Raw genomic sequence first — 23521 nt, 5'->3', positions numbered from 1 at the left:
CAGAGAAATTGCAGCAAGAACCTAGATCCTACAATTTGATACCATGTCAAAAGTGTTGCAACAATGGAAGCATCGACAAGTGCTGAAATAAACCGCTAAACATGAGACAAAAGAGAGAGAAAACATAAGAAAAATGCAAAAGAAGTGAACTCAGAGATGTGCTCAGGAAATGGAATCCATATACCAAACACGAGACCATTGTGTACAATAGGGAGTCACTCGCTCCGTGGGCACTGGCACTCGCTTCTCTCTCCAACAAGAAGTCCACCTGATGAATGATGATGATGACTGAAGCGGAGAAGGAGCCCCACTAAATATAGGCACAAAACACAACAAATATAGCAAAGCTAGGCTGGCCGACTAGCATAAAATGCCACACAAATAAATCACTAAAATAATGCCTAAAATAATGATGATGACCCAACCCCAACAAGCATGCACAAACTCACACATGAGCTAAGAATCCTGCTAACACAATGGGAGCAGAGAGGCCTTGAATGGATCACTCCAAGGATGTCCACAAATGGGTATGGAACACAACTAGAGATGATGTAAGGAGCTATTGAAGGCACTATGACCTACGAGAAAAGAACAAGGAACAAGGGTCATGGGATAGGCATGAAAGCGGCAAGGGATGGTGGCTTGAGGATGAAGGAAAGAGGCTACTACATGAAAGAAAGAACCAATGAAGATTGCAATCCCTCAAGAAGCTCCTTGCAATCCTAGAAATCCCCCTCTAGAACACAAAATTGTATTTTAGTCATGTTCCTATGTTTGTGTTTTCTAGCACAAACCCTAGCATATCTTCACAAATCCTACCAATCTTACTAGTCTCCCATCTATATCCTTTAAGTAAACCTGCAAAACACAAGAAAAGAGGCTGCTGATGTGGAAACCAACCTATAGGATGACTTCAGCCTGTTTGGGATCTGCTTGCCTGTGGTACAGCAGTAATCTGAAGTGCAGCAAATCAGTCAAGGAGTATGCAGGGCTGAAAAGTCAAACACATTGCTGTTAAGAGATGCCTGGCTGCAAAACACAATCTATAGAGTATGCCAAGACAGAAAAAGCAGCTAAAACAGAGCTGATTCTGAACACAGCATAGAAACACCCTCTCTGATGTAAACACAGCTTGCTCTGCCACCCAAGTGATGTCACCAGCAGTCTAGGAAGGCCACTCAGCAAAATGCAGCTTGAGATGCCAATGCACATGGAAATGCAGCTGGAGCCAACTGAAAAACTGGCCGCCCTGCCTAAAAGCACAGATGTACAGCACTTGGATAATGTACCCAGCTTTGCCACAAATAGATGCTCCTCTTCAATTACATCATGGCCCCACCATGGTGAATGATAACATGTGACAGTGCACAACACAAAAGGAAAGTGAACATGGAGTGAATAGAGGAGACAAAAGTAACGCAAAGAACTAAATGAACAAACTGACTGAAAACTGAATGATACAAGGCCGCAACAATCAGCCCCAACACGCTGCTTCGAGCATCAAAGTGGGAAATAGGAGTCAAGAGGATGTGACAAAATGATGTGTAGGGCTGGCTGAATGATGGACAGATGCAGTGGAGTAAGGGGGTAGGCTATATATAGCCAACAACTAACAAATGAAACCAGCCTTCCTTCTCGGATAGGGTGGTAATACTTGATTAAACACTTAATTATAGCAATCAATAAATGAGCATACACTAAAATGCACACTTTTACGTTAAAAAGCTTGGACGGTAGACACCCTGTTGGCCCCAAAAACTAGCGCCCTTTGCGGTATTTCTTTAGTTTATATTGCAATTGGATGGAGTACAACCAAGATTACACTCTCTCTTCTGCTGATCAAAAAGCCCTTTGTTATCTGAATTGATCAACAAGTCTTCCAAGCAATTTGCCTCTAGAGTTCCGCCCACGACTTGTACGAATTGGACCCACAATTGGCCAAATTCTACCCCAATTTACAATGAAAGAGCTAGCATCTGAAATCCCTGACAATTCCTTGAAATGCAGGTGCTGATTTCAATGTACAATGCCCTTGAGTAGTGGCAAGGGTCCAAAGGAGGCTGCTAAACCCTACTTTTGTACAAATTTAGGGTTTACAGCAAAAATTCTCTTGCTCCACACCTAAATCTGACTGTGATCTTCTCCAAATAGCTGAGAAATACTGAGATAACCAGAAATCCCTGCTTTTCTTCATGGGAAAAGCCTAAAATTGGCTGCTGCATGCTCTGATCAGCCCCAAATGATGTCGCCTACTACCAAGAAGTGCATTTAATGCTGTCACCTGCTCTTAGGAGCTTCAAACCTGCATTTGTCTACCCCTACTCAGTCTTCTCATGTTGTTTTCCGCCCCAAAAGATCCTCCAATGGCTGAAAACCAAACCAACAACTGCTCCTTCCTCTCTCCAACAAGCTAAATGCACTAAATGCTCTCCATCAGCCCCAAAAACGTTTTCCTCACTTGCATGGGTATTTTTTCCAAAGTGGCTCTGAGAGTGCACAACGAAAGGAGCATGAACACAAAGACAAAGGAATAGAGAGAGACTACAAGAAAAGAAGAAAGAAACCTACACTAAACAAGGAAAGAATACCGAATACAAAAGGAGGACTCATCAGTCCCTGCACACAACCCACAGCATTGGTAAGGGCACTAGATCAAGTTGCTGATAAGGGTAGTACTACTGGAGACATAGGAAGTTGATGGAGTCACAGTGTGCACCCGCCAAGGAAGGAGGAAGATGAATGAATGATCTGTCAACTAAGTGGGGAAGGCTATAAATAGCCAAAAATACCCCCAAATTTGGCCAACCTAAAATGTGGGGCCAAACTATGGCCGGCCAGCATTTAATACTGATAAAATGCTAAAAAATCTTAGGAAAAAATCCTGGAAAAGGTGGACAATGTCCCACAAGTGAGGCAGATTAAAAAATGCAAAAACTGCCCAAGAAATGCACACAAAATCCCAACTAGAGAAGAAAATGAACTAAAAGGCAATAAACTAAGTGCTCTAAAATGAGCTACCTCCTCTATCAAAACAAGTAACAGACAAATCAAAACTCCTAAAACCCTCGTCTGCGAGGCTCACACGCAAAAAATGACAAGGCATGACAAACAAGATTGCTAACACTCCCTCTCAGATCTTGGATGCGGTGGAAGGCCAAGAAAGAAATTGATCTTGAGGAATGCCAATGTTGATAAAGTCTGTCAATGTAGATTGCCAATGAAGAAGCTCATTGCAATCCTAGGAGACCCCCTTTAAAGCATGAGGGGCCAGGAAATCCACAGTTGCATCATCGAGATCATCTCCCTCTAAAAGGGATGGGGGGTACAAGGAAAGGAACCTATGCAATAGATGGTGCACAAACGGGAATAGGTGTAGTAATAAAGAACTGCCTCAAAGGATCATATCAGCTAAGAGCAACATCCTATTTGTTATTCTATTAGTTGATTCCCACAAGCATGCAATTGAGGATACTAAAAACCCTTACTACACAACCTCCGATGCTTCCAATACACACACACACCGGGATACATGAAGCCGAACAATGGCGAACAACAATATTATACATGATGATGATGATGTGTAATGACTCATGAGGGCCTAAGATTTTGGATGAGAGACTGATTTTTTTGTGATTTTGTTTAGTTATTGGACTTTTTAATCTAGTTTCTATTCTTGTCTTGAGAGTTGATTATTATACGACTTTAGTCTCATTTATGTGTTATTTACGATATATTATGATTCATTCTCGATTTTAATATTTTGTCACTTTGTTTTGAAATGAGAATCGTGATGTTGAAACTTGACTCGGTCCATATTGTAGATAGGCTATTTACATCATTACATGTTTATTTCAATTTTCTTTATATAAAATATATAAATCAGAATGGTTCTAAACCATAGTATAGCTTGTCCAAAGACTAACTTTGACATAAGTGACAAGTCAATATTGGATCATGGATACGTAACGTATTATTCTCAATTGAATCTATTATCACTCAAGCTCAATTGGCCATTCTTTGTTTAAGAGAGAGGTCCATAGAGGTTTAGAACCTCTTTCCCTAGTCAAAACCATTAAAAATCCCTATATAAAAAAACCTGCATTTCTTCTTTTATCCCCTCTTGAAATAAACTTACAAAACATATTTCTAACGTTTCGTTTCTAAACATTTCTAGCTGCTATGCAGAGAACCTTACATAAAAGAAGGGAAATGGAGCCTATAAAGCCCGCTCTCCTACCAACTTATTGCGATAACAACACCCGTAGAACAATCCTCAATACAAACAATCTACTCGGTGAAGGCAACACAAGTACCAAGCCTAGTAAGGCCATAAACTAAGAGGAGTGGAAAGCCCAAGTCTGGAACATAAAGGGCCTGTGAAAGGGAGCTCAAAGCGCGGTCAAGAAACAAAGGCAAAGTGTCAATACCACTAATAGGCAATGATACAATGTCACAACAATGACGGAATCCTCAAAAGGATGTAGATCTTGCAACAAATCACCTCTAGGAGTCATATGACTAAAAGCACCACTATCAGCCAACCAAGGCCTCTCAGAAGATGAGACAACCTCGGAAAAAGACTTCTCCAACTCAACAATATGAAGGAACACTGACTCATGGGTAACTATTGGAGTAGAGGTACAAGTCTCGAATGTTTTAGCTCCATCCTTAGTTCCCGCAACAAAGGTGAGGAGACTTCTTTCAACATTTCTCCTCTAGATCTATCCCCTTCCCACAACAGATTTGAGAACTGATCACAAACTGTTGCAAATGTGACCCCTCAACTACTCACAAACTGATTGCAAAAACTGATCCGCAACTAATGCAATACTGATGCAAATTTGATCCCAAAAGAGATCATAAACAGTTCTCAAACTGAGCTGGCACTAATCAGAATTTTTTTCTCGAAAATGAGGCAAAAACACATGTCCAACTGATCATGAACTGATCCCAAATTGATACAAAAGTATAGTCTCAGAGCCATGGTAATAACCATACCCATCTGCATACATCTCACAATGACTAGTACACTAAGTAGTAATCCCATGGCAGACATACAGTCAACACAGTATCTTGGATGCATGCTAAATACATCCAAGAACCACTACATACGAGAGTTGTCCACAACTAGCAGAGTGGAAGTGCTACCTCCCTGTTGGGCATCAAGCAATACTCAAGACCCCTACTCTACTAAACCTAACTGAGCCCATCAGCTATTACTGAAAGGCATCTAGGTGAAGTCGCAACGACTGAGGATAGTCTACCAAGTCATCCTCTTCCATCCATTTTACATCTATTGGTGAAACAATGCTAAAGCTTCACCAAGAAGCATATGGAAACTTTACCTCTAACTTTACTTGCCTCGAAACCTCCACTAGGATGTAGACCTTTCTTCCCCTTAAGCATTGCAATGCTTTATACTTTCACACTACTGCAATTCCAACTTAACTAATATGCAATATTGCATCCAGTTGACTAGCCCCTCATGTGTACTTGATATGCTACGAGCACCATATGCATTAGGAAACATTCTTGTTTGCATACTTTGGACCATTGTAATGTGACTGTGCATGGAAATTTGCATACTACCAACCATAACATGATACATTTTCCCATACATTGCATATATTACTAGCTGCATTTCCCTCATGAACAATACTATACGGAGCATTCGCATGACCACATTAATACCATGAGTCCCAAGCATAGTGATTGCATATACGCATTGCCAAACTTGCCACTTTCTGCCCTAGCATCATGCCAACATTTCTTTACATGGGGTTATGCATATTACTAGCCATACCGAGATACATTGGACATTGCACACCACGCATTGCTTGTTGCATATGATAAGGAGTTGTATCATACATCCCCATATGTAGTCCTTGACCCACCATAGCATAGAAACTAGTGCTACCACCAAAGTATCATGGCTGCCCCATCATTGCATACACGCCATGTTGTCCAAAAGCATTGGATTGACACTTCCAAGTTGGCCTTGCACATGCATCAATTGCCCCATTGGCATCATTTGCTTATGCTCACTACCCACGCTTGAAACATCATGTTGGTGTGGTGGCTCTTCCTTTAGTGCATCTTGCTGTCCCAAAGCTCTCAAAGACGATTTCCTCTTCTTGTCTTTGTTGCCCTCCTTTAAGGGTTCAAAAAGCACATAAACTGAGGATCATTTGCTAATTGCATAAACATTTCAGCTGTTGTCCTCAGCTGATATTTACACTAGTCATGAAATTCCTCTTCCTCTTGTTGTGGTCATTAGCTTCAAGAGACCTAGAAGGACCCACATTTTGGTATAGACCAACATTATCAGCTTGCTATCCATGTTGTGCACCTTGTCCAAAATCAAGCATTGCATTTCCCTAATACTTTGTGAATTTTCAGATTGGGAGGCACCATCCTTGCATGATCCCATCTCACTATCTAAAGACATTATTGCTGTAATGCTCAGTAGAATGCAATTTCAGTACTAGAGCAAAGCTTCAAACCTCCAATCAGGTACCTCAGGCCCACCACTTCAAGGGAGTTGATGGTATCCCGGCAACAAAACCTTGAAACCAGCCTTCCTCCTCAGATAGGGTGGTGAATAACTTGATTAAGCACTAATTACAGCAAACATAAAATTCATATAAACTGAAAATGCACATTTTATCACTTTAATCTTGGACATTGGACAACCTATTGGCCCCAAAACTGGCGCCCCCTTCGGTATTTATTTAACTTATATTACAAATGGAAGGAGTACAACTAAGATCCTTTGACCTCCTCCACTAATGCAAGTGTCTCTTATTATCAAGACTAACCAACAAGCCTCCAAACCAATTTGCCCCTTGGTTTGCTCGGGAATTGGCCTTCACCCTACTTCTTGAAAGACAAATTCAGCCCCAAATTTGATATTGCTCAACTGGCATCTTGAATCTCCCTAAAATTCCTCAATTTTAGCTACTAGAATTCAAGTCCTAGGTCCTCAATTCTGAGCATGCATCCCAAGACAGTTATCGAAACCCTAATTTCTCCTATAAATTAGACTTTACAGCAAAGATTGACTAAAATTTCTTTCTCTGATGGCTGCTAGAAAATGCTAAGATTACATAAGAGATGGTTGTGGGATGAGAGAGAATGCTGTAGAGAGATCAATTTCAGAGTTTCATCGCAAGAAACGTTGAAACGCTACTACTGTCTTGCTCAAATAGCCATGGAGGCTCTCACTACAGCTTAGGACCACTAGAAAGACTATTGCCCCTCCTGTACGTTGTCATTTGAACCGAAAAGACTTTAGCTGCTATCACTTACTGCTAGAGAGCTCCAAACTACTATCACTATAGGACTGATCCCTAGTGGCTGCAAATCATATCAACAGTCTCTCCTTGCTCTCTAACAACCTTCTTCTCTCTCACAATGGTTGAAATAGACTTCCATCAATCCCTAAAAACGTTTTTCTCACTTGCATGGGCAAGTTTTGCCAAGTGGCAATCTTCTAATCCCATTTTCCAACATTATCCAGCTTATTAAATTAGTTTTCAAAATATTCATTCTGAAAATTAATTTATTAATTATTCTAGTGCTCAAAAAATTAATTTCACCAACCAATAATTAGAATGGCTAGACCAATTTATCTTCCAAGTATCCCTAAGCAATTATTGATCCTTAGACTAGTATTAATTAATTAATTAATGCCTAGTCTCTAATGTCACCACTAACATTAACGGCCAATAAATTGATTAGGTGCAAATTTGACATCAAATACCACCTAGTACCTGTCAGACACAACTTATTACAACTTTTGCCTTTGACACCCATTGCATCTTCAAGGTCCTTGGCCTATTAGCATGAAATAACCACCGCGTGCATCACATACTAAACAACCATGTTATTGGCAAGATTAAAGCATCTCAAAATTTCATATCATCGCGATAAGTGAATGAGCTATTAGAAAAAAGAGCTGATTTAGTCTAGCTTATCTCCTTTTTGTTTTCAAATACTATTAGTACAAAGAAAAGATGGTTCATAACATATATGCATTGATTATCAAGCTCTAAACAAGATGAGGATAAAAAATCAGTTTCTGATCCCTTGTATCGATGATGTTATGGATAGATTGTAGGGGGCATCCATATTAAGCCATATAGATTTAAAAAGTGGGTATTATCAAATATGTATTAGATCAAAGGATGTGCCTAAGACAGCTTTCAAGACATCTTTTGGATTATATGAGTTTCTTGTCATGCCTTTTGGGCTTACGAATACTCCTACCACTTTTAATTGAATTATGGATCATATCTTCAAGCCACATAGAGGATTTGTGGGTACTTTATTTGATGACATAATTATCTATGCAAAGAATGAGGTAGAGCATAGAAGATGCTTGGACATTGTATTCAATGAACTACGTAAGCATGGTTTGGTTATCAATGGCAAGAAAAGTGAATTCTTTTTGCATGAAATCCACTTCCATACTTTATCAGGGACTTTGTATGCTAGACATTGAAGATGATACTAGTCTGCATAGTGCTTGTACAGATTTTAAGCCTTTTGGATTTGTTGCTTGAGTTCTTGGTGTATATCTGCTAGGTGTTGAGCTTTATCTCAGGCGGCAAGGTTCTTTACTTGATTGGAGAGATGTACATCCATCCTTGCATGCTAGCCATAGTGTTGGGAATAAAGGGCCATCATACTCTTCTATATGTGCATGAGCGTGAACACACCCTTAGCACATTATACTTTCATATATATATCTATCTAAAAACCTAAAGATGTACACTCTCGTTATTGTACCCACAAGTCATGCTCACTCTCTCTCTCAACTCTGCACTCATGCTCTCTCTCTCTCTCTCTCTCTCTCTCTCTCTCTCTCTCTCTCTCTCTCTCTCTCTCTCTCTCTCTCTCTTTCTCTCTCTCTCTCTCTCTCTCTCTCTCTCTCTCTACTGCTAGCAAGCACTGCGTGTCTTGATCCCCACGCCCTCTGAGCTCAACAAACTGGTATCAAGCATAGGTGTTCAATACTCCATCAGTCGTGCAAGAGTCAAACGGCAGAGTCGGAGTTGTGTGTTGGGTTGGGGCAAAAGACCACATACGCAAAGGCCGAGTTGAGAAGGGGAAGTTGGGTTGCAGGAGAAGACTAGTAGTCACGTTGACAAGAGCCACGCTTGACGGAGCTGGATGCAACAGTGCTACGTGATGGGGCAACGATACTACGTAACGCGGTGCTGCTGAGCGACGCGATTGCACGGTGACTTCACAGGTGTTGATGGCAAGACCACAGTGCACAACGGACGAGAGGCTTTAGTGGATCGTCGAACCTGACAGGTCAACAGCACGTCAAAGTGCAGATTTGTAAAAATAAAGGCCCAAAAATTTGGGGCTTTTCCAGATAGAGTGCTGTTCGTGCAAAATTGAGGCATCTGCGTCAGAAATTACAGAAATTGTGCACGTTTGAATTGGGGATTTCGCCAAATTTATTGAAATTTTGCTCATTTGAGTGAAATTTCTCAAGTTGGACCCATAAAATTTGGGGCTTTTACTGTATTGGTAAAATTCTGTTCACTTGAGTCAGATTGGCTGACATTGGTACACATTTGGACCCAAAAAGCTTGGGGATTTTGCAAAATCTTGTGAAATTTTGCATGTTTTATGCTTTCAGGAACATGTATTAATGCACTCCAGACAGATCAGTCAATGAAATTTAGGGGTTTTACTAAAATTGCTCTATTTTTGGCAAATTTGGCCTCTTCTATGCATATCAGAGACAGTGCAGATATATGGTTGATACTTTGAGCACAAAAATTTTGGGGCTTTTGACTGTGTGTATCAAATTTTATGCCCGTGGGTACATGTACAACAAAAATTGCAGCTAAAATTTGGGACTTCTCATGTAATGTGATGTATTTGCCCTTGGAACAGATGTAATCAGTTGTGGAATGTTGTAGCACATGGTTTGGTGCTTCTGAAAATTTACTTACAGATCAAAAATTTCTGCTTCTACGTGGTCATTTATTGCTAGTTGGTACTTGTTTGTACCTTGGTCACTTGTGTGACAGTTTGGGCCTCATTTGCTGAATTTTTTTGTCACATTTGGGCTGAAAATCATGGCAAGCAGTAGTGACAGCAGTAATCTCATGCACATTAAAAAGCTTGAAGGAGCACATAACTTTGCAGTCTGGCAAAAACAGTGCTACAATATCCTGTTGCAAAAGAAGCAGGCAAAGCCGATTAAGACCAAAGGCGCAAAGCCCGCAAACATGAAACACAAAAGTTAGGATGAGTTAAATGAGCTTGCACGCTCAACCATCGAGCTATCGATTTCTGATGCCTTGCTGTTTAACATTAAAGGTTTGGACTTTGCATATGCTATTTGGACTCGACTGGAAGAACTGTATGCACAAAAGAGAGACGCAAGCAAAGTGTATTGGATGAAAAAGCTTATGGATTTGCGTATAAAAGAGGATAAAGCAATGTCTACTCACTTGAGTGAGTTTAACTCCATTTTCGGCTAGCTGGTTGCCTTAAAGTTCTTGATTGATGAAGAATTTAAGGCTACGTTATTGCTTTGCACTCTGCCAGAGAGTTGGGATACATTCAAGACCGCTATGAGCAACTCTAATGCGATTCTTTTGTATGCTGATGTAGAGAGTACTCTACTCATGGAAGAAATGAATTGGCAGAACAATGCATCCAATAAGTCTTCTAGTGCTTTGCATACGAGGTGCATATCACAGCAGAAAGACAAATCTGATAGCAAGGGACGCAGTAAATCACGTGGCAAAGATGTTGAATGCAATCATGGTGGCAAGAAGAGTCACTTTAAACGTGACTGCTACAAATGGAAGAAAGAGAAAGGAAAGGGCAAGAAGATAGATGATAGCAAGGAAGAGAAGAAAGAGAGTCAACCTAAGCAGAGCAGTGTCAAAATTGAAGAGGTGAATCTACGTAATCACTCATGACGGTGACAAAGAGAATGACGTACACTTTGTCTCTTCACACTTTGGTCCACATGCTTTACTTACAAATACAGATGATGACATACATACATGGATTCTCGATTCAGGAGCTTCCTTTCATGTCACCCCTCATTATGAGTGGTTCTTTGCCTATACAAGGGATCGACATGGTGTTATTCATCTTGGGGTAAACTATGCATGTGCATTGCAGGTATTGGCAGTGTGTAGTTGCACTTTCAACATGGTTCTGTCTTCACACTTCAATATGTACGGCATGTACCTCAACTCAAGAAGAGCTTGATTAGCACAGGGCAGCTAGATGAGGATGGATTTCATACCACCTTTGGTGGTGGGAAATGGAAGATTTGTAAGGGATCTAGAGTGATTGCTAGAGGTTGTAAAAGTGATACCTTGTATCCTCTCCATGTATCTAGTGTGAGTAATCATGTTGTTGCCGTGACCAAGCAACCAAGCGTTTCTTTGCGACATGGCGAGTTGGGACACGTGAGTCAAACTAGAATGACAGTGCTCTCTCGTTTGGATTACTTGCCTAGTCTTCGTTATGCTGATTTTGAGCATTGTGATCATTGTGTTTATGGTAAACAAGCACAAACGTCTCATAAAAAGTCTCTTTCGCTGAAATCTTCTCCTCTAAAGTTAATACATTCCGATGTATGTCAGATGCCAAGATTATCTTTAAGAGAAAAGAAATATTTTGTCACCTTTGTCGATGATGCTACACGGAAGGTATGGGTTTATCCTATTCATAGTAAGAATGAAGTGCTTAACAAGTTTAAAAAATTCTTGGCATTGATTGAAAATCAGACTGATAAGATACTCAAATGTCTTCGCTCTGACAATGGTGGGGAATATGTATCCAAGGCCTTTCACGCATTTCATGACAGCAAAGGGATAAAGAGGGAGCTCACTGCCCCTCATAATCCACCCCAAAATGGCGTTGCAAAGCATATGAATCGGACCATACAGAATAAGGTCTGTACAATGTTGTCTCATGCTACATTACCCCATGGTTTTTTGGCAGAGGCTGTAATGGCAGCTGTACACTTGATAAATCGGTCACCAAACAGGTCTTTGGGGGGGGGGGGGGGGAAGTTCCCCAAGAAGCGTGGTCGAGCAACCCACCTTCATATGCTCACCTGAAAGTGTTTGGCTGCGAGGCTTTTGTACACATTCGTAAAGAAAAACATAGCAAACTTGACCCAAAGTCCTGTAAATGCATTTTCCTAGGATATGGTAATGAGGGTGAAATGGGGTATAGATTATGGGATCCTGAGAAAAGGAAAGTAGTACGCAGCAATGATGTTATCTTCTAGGAAGATCGCATGCATAAACAGTCCGAAAAGACTGAGGAGGTCCGTAAGGTTATATTCCAGGAAGAAATACCTTTTGGACAGCAAAATGTGCCCGCAGTACAACAGTAAATACCTATTGTAAATGAACCTGTAAATACAAAAAATAATGTTGGAAATGATCAGCCAGCTATTGCCCATGATAATGAGCCACTACATGTGCAGGAACAGCCAGGACAGCAAGCTGTTAATGCTCATTTGCAGGCTGAAATGCCAAGACAGCAAGCTGAAAATGCTCAACAGCCAACAAATAATGATCATTGGGTTAGGAGATCATCTAGGGCTACTACACAACCTGATAGATTCATTATTGGTGCAAACAATGTGGCTGATTATGTCATGTTGATAGACTGTGGTGAACCGTTTTGCTTCAAGGAAGCAATGGACAGACAGGACAGCAAGGAATGGTATTAAGCCATGTTGTCAGAAATGGAATCTCTTGAGAAAAATGGCACTTGGGACTTGGAGTAGTTGCCTAAAGGGCAGAAAACACTTGCATGCAAATGGGTTTACAAGATGGTCACTTCTGGTTCCTCACCAAAGTACAAAGCAAGACTGGTTGCGAAGGGGTATAAGCAAGAACATGGAATTGACTTTGATGAGATTTTCTCTCCTGTAGTCAAGATGACTTTCTTGAGAACCATTTTGGGCTTTGTTGTAACTGAAGATATGGAGCTCATACATATGGATGTAAAGACTGCATTCTTACATGGTGATCTGCATGAAGACATATATATGCAGCAAGGGTTTGTGGAAAAAGGGAAAGAGAAGATTGTATGTAAACTCAAAAGGAGTTTGTATGGGCTAAAACAAGCACCAAGAGAATGGTATCATAAGTTTGATATATTCATGCAATCTCAAGGTTTCCATAGAGATCAAGTGGATCACTGCTTGCACATCAAGAAGGCAACAGATGGCAACCTGATTATCTTGGTTCTGTATGTTGATGATATACTGATTGCTGGCAGGGATACTTATGCCTTGGACTCACTAAAGCAAAGCCTTCATGACAGCTTTGACATGAAAGATCTTGGTGATGCAAATCACATCCTTGGCATGCAAATTCTCAGAGATAGGTCGAAAGGATTGCTCTATCTATCTCAGCAGGAGTATATCTCCAAGGTTTTACAGCGTTTCAATATTTTGGGGGGGGGGGGGGGGGGGGGGGGGGGGGAGGGGAGGGGGGGGAACAATTGGGATTCCATTGTCTCCTTATGTGAAACTCAGTGTAGAGGATAGCCCTACATCTAATGATGAGAAGGCTGAAATGGCCAAGATACCATGTGCTTCAGCTGTGGGGAGTTTGGTGTATGCTATGGTTGCTACACGTCCTGACATTGCCTTTGCAATGGAAGTAGTTAGCACGTACATGGCAAACCCTGGTAAAAAGCATTGGAAAGCAATGAAAGGTATTATGAGTTACCTCAAAGGCACAAAGGAGTTGTGCATTTGCTTTGGAAAGCAGAAGGCAATTGTCGTTGGCTTTACGGATGCAGACTATGCTAGTCATGCGGATTGCAAAAAGTCCACTTCTAGGTATGTGTTTACATTCACAGGAGGATTAGTCTCTTGGATCTCCAAGCTATAAAAGTGTGTTGCATTGTCCACTACAGAGGCAGAGTATGTGGCTGCCACTGAGGCATACAAGGAGGATTTATGGCTTTCATGTCTGGTGGGAGAGCTTGGCATTACAGAGTTACCTATTCTCCATTGTGATAGTCAGAGTGCTATCATGCAAGCACAGAATCCTGTCTTTCATGCAAAGACAAAGCACATACAGGTGAAGTACCACTTCATTAGAGATGTACTTGACAGCAAGAGCATTGAGCTTGTCAAAGTGCATGCAAATGATAATCTTGCAAACCTTCTCACGAAGGGTCTTCCAACAAAGCGGTTTGCTCATTGCCGATAGATGATGGGAGTTGGATAGATATATGTATTTCAGCTTTGTACATACATAGACTTAGCTGATTCTTTTCTCCTCTTAAGGCACATTGCCTTGTCAATGATGCTACACGAAAGGTATTGGTTTATCCTATTCGTAGCAATGATGAAGTGCTTGACACATAGTTTGCAAAGAAAGGAGTTTGCTTGGTAGATGCATGGATACTATTATTATAATCAAACTCTGCAAAGGGCAAGAGCTCAAATCAATCACCAATGATAGTTGATGGTGTGCAGCAAAGATATTGTTTTAATACTTGATTTACCCATTTTGTTTGACCATCAGTCTCTGTGGATGATTGACAGTGGATAACTTAACTTGGACACCAAGGAGGTTGCAAAGGCTCTTCCAAAAACCGGATATGAATTGGGGACCCTGATTGTTGATGATGTCGCCTGGGAGTCCATGTAATCTAAAAATGTATCTAAGAAAGTGTTAGATTACGGGGACAGATTTCTTGAAAAGATGGAAGCACGAGTGTTCTTCACCTCCCAGCCACGCCTAGATAAGTGCTGGCCCTCAAGCTTATCTCTTTGCCAGCCGTCAACTTCCTGGAGTCCTACTATTCCTGGACTCCCTTACTCTCTAGGCTCCCCTTAACCCCATTCGGGCGCCCAAGAGCCCGGACGGTCGTTCTCGTGCATGTTCCCTTAAATTTACCTTAATGTAACATTAAATATCCCTTTTAATGTCACATTCCACACTTATGACCTTAATGTGACATTAAATATCACTTTTAATGTCACATTAATGTCACATTTCCTTCCCCTTAAGAATCGGTTTCGTCCTCGAAAACGATATTTGGAAGGTCTAACTGTAAATCGGGAAACCTTTTCTTTAAAGTACTTACTCGCTCCCATGTTGAGCTTTCTTCTGAACAATCTTTCCACTTAACCAAACATTCTTGATAAATAGTATTCCTCGTTCGTCTATTACGAACATTTAATATTTTTTCTGGTTCATGTGGATTAGATTGGTCATAGAATAACTCCTCAATATCATCATTTAAGATTAGATTATCCAAATCACCCAGCTTCTTCCTTAGTTTGCTTACATGAAAAACTGGATGTATTTTACTACCAATAGGTAGTTGGAGCTTGTAAGCCAATTCTCCCACCCTTTTAAGTATTATGAAAGGACCACAATACCTTGGTGAAAGCTTTGGACAATGTCCCTTTTTCATAGTTTTAGTTTGTTCAGGCACTTTAAGATAGACCAATTCTCCTTCTTCAAAGGAGATGTCTCTTCGGTGAGGATCTGCATATGCTCTAGCTCGATTTTGAGCTTTTTTAATATTTTCTTGAGCAAATTTTAACATACTATTCATATCCTCCAAAAAGTCTTTAGCTGCCTGAACCTTTTCCTTATGCAGTCCTACTGCAAAAGGAGCTCTGGGCTGAAACCCATACATCAACATAAATGGACTATATCCAGTGGAAGAGTGTTTGGCACTGTTATATGCAAACTCTGCTATCGGTAAATACTCTTCCCAATTAGTTTGCCTTTTACTTACATATGCCCTAAGCATATCTTCAAGATTTTGGTTAACCCTTTCAGTTTGCCCATCTGTTTGCGGATGATCCGCCGTACTCATGCTAAGTTTAGTATCCAATTTCCTAAATACCGCACGCCAAAAATGGCTATCAAATTTTCTATCCCGATCAGAAATTATATTTGCCGGAAGGCCATACAATCGGTATATGTTCTCTACGAACAATCTAGCCAATTCTGGTGTTTTAACATCAGTTGAAGTTGGAATAAACCTAGCCATTTTGGTTAACCTATCCACAATTACCCACACAGAGTCGTGCCCCCTCTGTGTTCTAGGTAGAGCAACAATAAAATCCATGGAGATACTCTCCCGTTTTCCCGAAGGAATTTCTAATGGATGGAGAAGTCCTCCCATTTTTAATTTTTCAGCTTTATTAACCTGGCATTTATTACATTTGACCACATAGTCAAGGACGTCCTTATTCATTCCAGGCCAATAGAACTGCCTTTTAATAAGACTATAAGTCTTATTAACTCCTGGATGTCCCGCACTAGGGGTATCATGACACTCAAAGAGTATCTGGCGCCTTATTTCTATATCTTTCGGGACACATACCCTACCCTTGTAGAGTAAATAACCATTATCAATGGTAAAATTCTTCCACTTGAATCCAGTTTGAGCAACCCCTGATGCTCCATTTCCTAGTTGAACATCCTCAGATATTCCTTCCTCAGTAGAAGCACTTTCATTTGGATCCCCATTTTTTATTGCTTCCCATATGTTGGAATATGCCGGATCAACCTGGCATTTCCCTTTTAAAGATTCAAGTAAATTGGAAGTGAACTGAGTAAAACTCAATTCATTAATGATGGGCATTCTGCTGAGTGCATCAGCTACTATATTATACTTTCCTTTTCTATATCTTATCTCATAGTCGAACTCTTGGAGGAGTTCGGCCCATCTGGCTTTACGCCCATGTAAATCTGGTTGATCATTAAGCCACTTAATGCTTTCATGATCCGATAAAATCAAAAGTTTGGCACCATACAAATAGTGCCTCCATTTCTTCATTGCATGTACTATTGCATACAGCTCCCTTTCATAAACAGAATAATTCTGTTTTGCACGATCTAATTTCTTGCTTTCAAAAGCAACTGGTCGACCTTCTTGTAATAAGACCGCGCCTATTGCCTTATCACTGGCATCAGCTTCAACCACAAATGGTTTATTGGGATCCACTATTAATAATACTGGAGCTGTAGCAATAGCTACCTTAAGTTTTTGAAAACTTTCATTTTGGTCTGTTCCCCAATTAAAACTTTTCCCTTTTTCTTTAAGTTGGTCTGTCATTGGAACAGCTATTTTGGCATAATCTCGAATGAATCTACGATAAAATCCAGATAAACCTAGGAAGATCTGCAGCTCTTCCAGGTTCCGTGGAGGTGGCCATTCAATAATTGCCCTTACTTTTTCTGGATCCATGTTGATTCCCTCTTTCGAGATTATATGCCCTAGATATTTGACCTCTTGTGCAAAGAATTCACATTTAGTTTTCTTCGCATAAAGGGAATGTGTTCTTAACAGTTCGAATACTAATTGTAAGTGTTCCAAATGTTCTTCTCTTGATTTACTAAAGATCAAAATATCATCTAAGAAGACTACTACAAAATGTCCTAGATAGGGCCGTAAAACACTATTCATCAGCTTCATAAAGGTAGCTGGTGCATTAGTGAGGCCAAAAGGCATCACCAAAAAATCATAATGCCCGTATCTAGTACGAAATGCCGTCTTGGAAACATCTTGTGCCTTAATTCTTATTTGGTGATAACCTAATCTTAAGTCTATCTTTGTGAAGAATTTTGCCCCTTGCAATTGATCAAAAAGATCTTCCATTCTGGGCATAGGAAATTTATTATTCACCGTTATTTTATTAAGTGCTCTATAGTCAACACAAAGTCGCATAGAACCATCTTTTTTCTTTACCAATAAAATTGGTGAAGCCCAAGGTGAATTACTAGGTTGAATAAATCCTTTATCTAGGTAATCCTTAATTTGTCTCTCAACTTCTTGATGCTGTGTTTCACTTAACCTATACGGTGGTTTTGAAATTGGGTGTGTATCCTTATTTATATCAATTGGGTGATTTATTTCACCCCTATCAGGTGGAAGGCCACTAGGTAAATCAGAAGGAAACACATCTTTAAAATCATCTAACAAACTGTTCAATTCATTATTTACATTCAATTCGCAAACATAAGAAAATTGTTGCTTTATATTACAGAAAGTAAAAGTACTCTGTACAGGAAGAGACCATAGCATATATACCTCACAAACTTCCTTCTTTATCAGCTTCTGAACTTCAGTAGAACACAGCAAAGGATTATCAGATACTTCATGTTCACCTTGAATGACAAAAGTCTTACCATCCCTTTCAAATTCCAGTGTATTATGGTGATAGCTACGTTTTAAGGATGGTTCCAATCCCCATAGCCACTCCCTCCCTAGAGCAATATCAACTCTTTCCATGTTCATTATTTGGAAATCAAGCTTATCTTTATATCCTTGAATCTCGATTTCCAAATTGGATACCATTGTATCCCATATTTTATTGTCTTGGCCTTGCATCATACGAACAACATATTGATGCTCACTGTTTTGTTGGGGAAGTTTCAATTTTTTGACAAGTGCATAATTTATAAAATTATGTGTGGCAGAGTCATCAATCATGACTCTAACCCGTTTTCCAGCTATCAATCCATGTACTCTAAGTAAATCATGTGGCCCAAAAGTAGGCTGCCACAAAGAAGTTGACATACAACACTTATGTTGTACATCCATGTGCAAGACCTTTAAAGATTTATACTTTTCATGGCCCTTTAATTCTAAGGTCTGCACTACATGGATTTGTTTTTCTTTTCCCTTGCCCTTGTCCTTTCCTTTGTCTTCCCCCTTTTTCTTTTGAGGGCAATTCCAAGCAGCATGGTTAGGGGATAGGCAATTGAAACACAATTTTTCTTTTTTGGCCTTATCAAAGTCATCAGGACTTAACTTTGGCCTCATATATGGTTTCTTTTTAAAAGGTTGTTTTTTACCCTTGAAAAATGGCATTTTTCTTTTAAATTTGCCCACAAATTTTGAGGTTTCTAATTCCTTAGACTTGGGCTCCATATCAGTGAGACTGGTGAGTGTACTTGGACGCATACTATCTTCATAAATTAATGCAAATTTAATTGCCTCTTCAAGCGTCTTAGGTAAACTCCGTTTTACTTCCTTTTTACAGGCTTTATCCAGTCCCCTAATGAATCCTCTTGTTTTTTGGAATTCATCAATTCCTTCCAGTTTGAGGATTATCTCACGATATTCCTCCAGATATGTCAGTAGGGGCCGTCCCTTTTGTCTGACATAATCCCAATCTTCCCAATTTCTTTCCATTTCATTTTCAGGAAGAAATTCTTTTAAAAAGACGGATTCAAATTGAGCCCAAGTTTCAGGTATTTTATTCGCCTCCTTTAAAGTTCGCCACCACTTATATGCTTTGGGCCCCAAAGTTAAACTGGCCTCCAGTGCTTGGAGATGTGGTGGGGTATTTTTTAATTTATGTAAATCTTCCCATTTTTGGAGGAAATTAAAGATTGTATCTTTATTCCTATCTTTTTCCTCCCCGTAAAATTGAGGTGGTTTCATATCCTTTAAAACCGGATTATCCCTCAATTTATGATAAGTTTGGGGTTCTTTAGAATCTCGAATGGTCACATCTAAATCTTTCGATGAAGATGGGACATCTGAGATTTCTATTTTATTTTTATCTTTTTCCAACAATAAAGTTAACTGAGATTTTATTTCAGTAAGTGTTTGAGTTAAAAATTCCATTTGAACCCCCTGAGTTTGCACACGAGCAGAAAGATCATCAAATTGCTCTCTCGTGGCAAAAAATTCTTCCCATTGTTCTTCTTGTATGTCTGGTTCATGGGGGTCTACCATAGGTTGATCCCCAAAACTAGAACTTTCCATTACCCTTTCTTTCCCTTTTTCTGCCATTAATACACTGGAATTGGAAAGCAAAAATAAGAAATTTGCATACAAGATAGAATACTTCCCTGATTTTTAATGGCAGGCTGTGGCTTCAGTTATGTATGAAGGCTGTAGCTTCAGTTGTGTATGAAGTTTTTCTGCCTGTCTCACAGCAGTCGCAGTCCTATCCGTCTCAGGAGCAATCGGATTCACCCATCAACAGCCATCATAACAGAATCACGTTTTTGTTTGTTTTTCAATGACCCACGTCTGATGCTGGCGGCTCCACTTCTGATCTGGTTCTCGTGGATGCTGGTATCTCCACGTCTGATCTGGTTGGTCCTCGCGACCCTCTCGCGACTCTGATTCTCCCGCCCGAACGTAACGTTTCTGCCCGTAACGTTTTCTGCCACGGGTCCCCGTAACGTTAGACCAATATTAAATGTCACTTACGTGACGTGCCGCTGTACTTCTAATATGACGAGTCGCTTCTCCGTTTTCTTCACGGCCCGTCGATTCTCACGCGACGAGACGGGGCGCTTCTGGCTTCCGTTCTTCTTCACGATCCGTTTTCTCACGCAACCCTTTTTCTTCCAATTCGTCACTGCTCTTCTATTGAAGACCTTCAAGAATTCTCACGGCTCTGATACCAATGTTAGATTACGGGGACAGATTTCTTGAAAAGATGGAAGCACGAGTGTTCTTCACCTCCCAGCCACGCCTAGATAAGTGCTGGCCCTCAAGCTTATCTCTTTGCCAGCCGTCAACTTCCTGGAGTCCTACTATTCCTGGACTCCCTTACTCTCTAGGCTCCCCTTAACCCCGTTCGGGCGCCCAAGAGCCCGGACGGTCGTTCTCGTGCATGTTCCCCTAAATTTACCTTAATGTAACATTAAATATCCCTTTTAATGTCACATTCCACACTTATGACCTTAATGTGACATTAAATATCACTTTTAATGTCACATTAATGTCACAGGAAGTGTCTAGCGATAGCTATGCCTGTGATGGTCTTGGTAATAGGGATGAAATGTGCCATTTTTGTAAGCCTATCTACTGCAACAAGAATAGAGCCATATTGGTCTGATTTGGAAAGATCTGTTATGAAATCCATGGACAAAGAAGACCAGGGTCGCATTGGAATGGGCAAGGGTTGCAGGAGGCCATGCGGTTTGTGACAAGGTACCTTGGCCTTGTTGTAGATATCACATGATTTTATATATCCCTTAACTTCTTTCCACATCTAGCTACCAAAAATCTCTTGAAATAAGCTCTGAGGTCTTATTAACTCCAAAGTGTTATGTTGCTAGGATGTCATGGCGTTGTTGGAGTACCTAGAGTCTCAACTTTCCTAGAGGGATGTAAAGTAGATCCTTATCCTCATAGTATAACAATCCATTAGTTTCCTAAAACTCACAAACTTCATTTCCTTTTCCCTCTTGATTTTTAATCTTGACATTGTTGGCCAAATCATCATGCAACAGGGCTTCATGGATTAATTGGATCAAGGTAGGGTCATCTTGGTGACAATTGGAGACGATTGCTAGCTGGAGGTGCTCTGGCTTGAGTAGTATTGCTCGTTGTTGATCAAAAGCTCCTTCTCCCTTCAAGTAGGATCTTCTTAATAGAGCATCTGATTGGCATTATTAGCATCTTGGGTGATAGGTGATGACAAAGTCGAACCTAGATAAGAAGTTACTCCAGCGGGATTGTCTTCGAATGAGGATGCAGGTTGTCATAAAGTACACTAGATTTTTGTGATATGTATAGATGATAACTTTATGGGCTGCACCCTCTAAATGATGATACCAAATATCAAAGGCATCTACAATAGCAAGGAGTTCTTTGTCATGGATATCATAGTTTATCTTTGGGGGAAAAAACTTCCTTGAGTGGAACACCAGCAAATGCATATGAACATCATCTCCATGTTGGGACAAGATGGCTCCTAAGGTAAATATCCTATAGAAGTTGGCAAAGCCAAGGAAACATTGGACATCACGAACATATGTGGGTGTCTGCAAGTCAAAAATAGCCTTGATCTTCTTGGGATCCATGAAGAGTCCTCTCTGGGAGACATTGTACCCCAAGAATTCCACTTCTATCTAATGGAAAAAATACTTCTCTGTGATGTACCTTCTTATCATTCAATGATAGAATATTATTGTACTTTGTCATTTCAGTCATAGTCAGTGTCTTACTCAAGATTGTGTTTATGAGTCCAAGCTTCTAGCTTGGAACCTAATTCACTTAAGTAACAATTGGTCTCTCTAATCTATGTCATCATGAACATTGTCTTTGTGTTCCATCCGCCATAGCCATGCTCAAATCCATGCATTTCAACATGGTATCAGAGCATGGCTAAAAAGGATTTAACATGAAAAACCGGCTAAGCAAACGGCCTCTGTTTCATATATATCTGTGTTCATCGTGAGTACACCGGCAACGGCTGTAGGAGAGTACCAGAAGACTGGCATGATGAGATTTGTGTAATGTTGGTGCCATAGCTAAGCAAGCAACGGCTGCAAGATTCGGCCTACTTCAACAATAGATAAGTATACAAGAAAGAGTGTGTTGCAGATGTAGGTGACCAGAAATGGAGTGGCTGCCATGGTGAGCATGGCGGCTTAGCTCAAATCAGCTCCCTTCTCTACTCTCTTAGCTCCTCTTCACTTTTGATCAGCTCATTGTTAGCTTATGACCTTAGTTTCCACCTCTATTTCCACTTGACCCTCCACCATGGCAGCCACTCCATTTCTAGTCACCTACATCTGCAACACGCTCTTTCTTGTATACTTACCTATCATTGAAGTAGGCAGAATCTTGCAGCCGTTGTTTGCTTAGCTATGGCACCAACATTATGCAAATCTCATCATGCCAGTCTTCTGGTACTCTCCTATTGGCCGCTGCTGGTGTAATCACGATGAACACAGATATATATGAAACAGAGGCCTTTTGCTTAGCCGATTTTTCCTATTAACTCCTTTTTTCATTCGACCTCTCCCCTCCCAGATTAAGGTCAAGCAGCGATCAGTCAGAATTTGCTTCATCATAAATACAAAGGCAATAAAGCTGAGTAAGGTGCCAGTCAACTCTTGCACCAGCTTGGCTACTCCACTCTCCAGCTACATCGGCCACGCACTGATCGCCTTAGATTCCTTACCGGTCAATACCCTCTGCCTCCCTCCTGCGAGCCGGGAGCACCCCCGATTGCGGATTGCGGCAACCCCCTCGCCATAGAGACGACCGAGACAGCCTCCGTCCAAGAACCTCTCGGGCGCTCCTTCCTTAGCACCAAGTACAACAGAAGGTGCAAGATCAGAAATCGACAACCTTCTGTGTCAAGAATCGCGTGGTGGGGGGACTTGCTCGAGATGATGCGCCGAACACACACAGAATGCACAAAGAAAAGCTCACTCAAGAGACAAGAAGAGAGATGAAGGCCAAAAACGTTTTCTTGCTGGTTTCTTCTTCTTATTCCACACTCTTTACAATGTACACAAAGTATAGATAAGATACAACATAAAGGAAAGTGGCCTACTAAGTCAAACAATGCATAACCGACTACACTAGTCGACTGGCGCTATAACTATCCCAGCTATAAATAGGTGTAACAACCTGAATATAATAAGTAACGAGTCAGTGGCCATGTGTGAGTCATAATGACCACCGACGTGCTAAGTGTAGACATGTGGACCCATCTAACCAGGCGGTCCATCATCAATGTCCGCATGTGTTGAGCTTGTCATCT

General features: G+C 40.6%; 1 protein-coding gene across 3 annotated transcripts in view; it reads right to left on the bottom strand.

Moving 5' to 3' along the window:
• LOC148017002 (uncharacterized) overlaps nucleotides 1-23521 on the bottom strand; it is an 82941-nt gene that overhangs the window by 36050 nt on the left and 23370 nt on the right. The window lies entirely within an intron of this gene.

The sequence above is a fragment of the Lygodium microphyllum genome, chromosome 22 (genome assembly GCF_053477565.2).
Source record: "Lygodium microphyllum isolate KBCC chromosome 22, Lygodium_microphyllum_v1.1.10, whole genome shotgun sequence".
NCBI lineage: Eukaryota > Viridiplantae > Streptophyta > Polypodiopsida > Schizaeales > Lygodiaceae > Lygodium > Lygodium microphyllum.
This window is presented reverse-complemented; position numbering and strand designations above follow the sequence as displayed.